Raw genomic sequence first — 3,101 nt, 5'->3', positions numbered from 1 at the left:
TGTGCCTCTGTTTGTGAGGTGGAGCTCAATAGAGACTTAATATAGGCCAGGCCAGAGAGGGGAGGAGACTGCTCTGTGTATGGTCAGGCCTGTCAGTGTGTCAGACCTACTACCATTTGTGTCCACTGCTGCACTTCACAATGCCAAAGTGTTTCACAACCTTTGTTGGGCCAAGGCACAAACATGAGAAAAATCTCACGGCACACAGTCAAACAAAAAGTTTGGGAGAGGAGCTGTATATAGACATTTTTTAAAAATGAGACATGACAAAAAGCCATTTAGGGGATGCGCCCAAGCTATTTGGTATTTTAAATCATATTTAGGATTTATTTTCAATTCAGCATGTAACCTCTAAGAACTATAATGAATGCAACAAGTGTATGTGACTCTAAATTGTGCATGAAATTTGAAACATATGTCATGGGTTAATACTGATATAATGATGGTCTCATCCTAATTCACAGACAATGAGTTAAGCAGTGTCTGACCAAGTTGTGATAGCAATTACTTTAAATTCAAGTGAGTATGTATTACTTTAGTATGAAAAAGCGCTTGAAGCAATCCTTTCTGTAGGTCTTAGTGGGCGAGATGTTCAGCACATTCAGGACCTTGAGGAAGATATCTGTCACAGTTCCAGAATTTTAACATTATAGTCTCCCTTGATTAAAAGATGTTTTAAATATGAACCTGCTCCTTCCACATTTATTAAGTGATCAAAACCATTCAAATTAAAAAAAAAAAAAACTTGCACACTCTATTTCAAAACAATCTATCAATTCTTAACAGTGTTGTCAGTAACACGTTTTACTCAAATCTGGTTACTTTCTTTCAGTAACAAGCAATCTAACGCATTTTTCCAAACCATTAAGCCTAGTTTCCTTAGTGTCTTGTGTGTTACTATTTTGTTATTGCCTCATATTGTATGTAGAATGAAGAATATTGTAATCATGTACAAAGAGCATTTTGAATAGAAAATGTTAGAAAGGTTCCCAAAGGTTTGTTTCCATGGTAAGCGCTCATAGTTACTTCCTGTTTTGGTCTCGAGTCACACGCACTGTTGTGTTTTGGGACTGAGAAAGGCGGGACGAGCACGGGTGCACATTCGAGCCGAGTGCAGCCAGCTGTTGAGATTTGCGAGCGAATTTTGATCTGTGTGCGTCCATAAATGAACCTGAGTATTTCACCTTCATTCTGGGGGGGTCTAGTGATAGGTTGAAGCCGCAACATGCGGCCGTTTCGTAGCGTTGCCGTTGCAACAGCGTGTAGTCATTGCTCCAAGTCATATTTGTGTGCACATGTATGCCGTGGGGTGACGTGTTCGTTTAGCATCTTTGGGATGTGTTGTAAGTTAAGGCTGAACGATATTGGAAAAAACTTACATTGCGACTTTTTGGGAGTTCGTGTATATATATATATATATGTATATATATATATATATTCATTCATTCATTCATTTTCCATATATATATATGTATGTATATGTGTGTGTGTATATATATTTATATGTATATATATGTGTGTATATATGTATAGATATATGTGTGTATATATATATGTGTGTGTGTATATATGTATGTATATGTATATATACTGTATATGTATATGTGTATATATATTAGAGCTGTCCCGACTAGTCGACGTTGTCGACGTCATCGATGACGTAAATGCGTCGACGGGCAAAACATCCCGTCGACGGATATTGACGGGTTAAAAAAAAAATTACATGCGGATAAAGTTTAGAATGGCGGGCGCTCGCGATGCAAGCGGTTGTTACTAACAACCCCAAGGGGGCCGCTGTTATTTCAATGTGACCGGCATTGTCAGATTGAGCAAAGAGGAAGAAAGTGGGCGAGCGAGAGAGAGTGAGCGAAAGAGAGGGAGTGAGATCGGTGAGTTTGGAAAGTGCGCAACTGCGCGGGTAGCCCCTGCGTTTTTGTTTTGGACGTTAAAAGTATCTATAAAGAGCCATCCGACGCCTCTTGGTGTTTTTATGCACGCCGCCGCCTTCCTGAGGAGGACATTGGCCGAACCAACGACAACGAGCCAAGTGAATCGCCGGTTCACTCCTCACTATGGCGAGGAGTTGAAAACACCGCCAATTACCAAAAAGGGCAGAATTGGTGACATGTGAAAGTGGCATAAAGCCAAAAAAGCAGACCAGAATAGCCAGAGCCTGGAATTATATCAAGGAAAATATGGAGGGTGCCACTGTGTGTACTCTTTGCTAAATTGAGCTCCCATACCACGGTAGCACGTCGGCTATGAACACTTGAAGCGCCATCACCCAAGTATAATTTTCGAAGACAACAAGAAACAACAAGCTAGCGGATTGTCCATACAACTTTCTAACGATGTTTTTTAAAATGGAAGTTACCTTTATGTGCGTCGAATCAACGTGCATTTTTATTTAATAAAATAATTAATGTATATATATAATTATATATATATATATTTTTTTTTTTAAATTATTATTAAATTTATTAGGATCATGGAAGCTCCCACTTGGGGAAAATATATAAATACATCCTGTATATACATAATATAATGAAAATATATATGGAAACAGCACTGGCCTGCTTACTGTAATCCATGACTGCGCTAATGTTAGTCACTTTATATTATAAAGTATCATTGTGTATATACATATAGTAGTATACTATAAAATTAATACTGTATATTAAATTTTTGTTACTGTGAGTATGTGTGCCTCTCAATCAAAATAGTTGTGGTAATATTTCAGTGTGCCCTCTACTTTATCTATTTTCAGGTTAAAACAAACAAAAGTTGAACAGTTTTTCCCCTCCCCCAAAAATGCAAAATGCACACCAGAAAAAGGCATCTGAACTCACACAACGTATTCTGAAAATGGTTGTCCGGGACATTTCGATTCATTTTAACATTTAGAACAATATAGACAATGACATACCACAAAAAGAGTGAGAATTGTTTTGACTCCTGTTAAAGAGGTGAAGTCTCAGTGTTTCCGTTTACATTTTTTTGCACTAGTTAATGCCAGCATCATTTGACCTCATTGTTTGTGATTTATCATTGATTTATTATTATTATTATATTGATTTATGTTATTTATTTATACATTAATA

Source organism: Corythoichthys intestinalis, chromosome 1, assembly GCF_030265065.1.
Source record: "Corythoichthys intestinalis isolate RoL2023-P3 chromosome 1, ASM3026506v1, whole genome shotgun sequence".
Lineage (NCBI taxonomy): Eukaryota > Metazoa > Chordata > Actinopteri > Syngnathiformes > Syngnathidae > Corythoichthys > Corythoichthys intestinalis.
The sequence above is the reverse complement of the archived record's forward strand: the minus strand, read 5'-3'. Positions refer to the sequence as shown.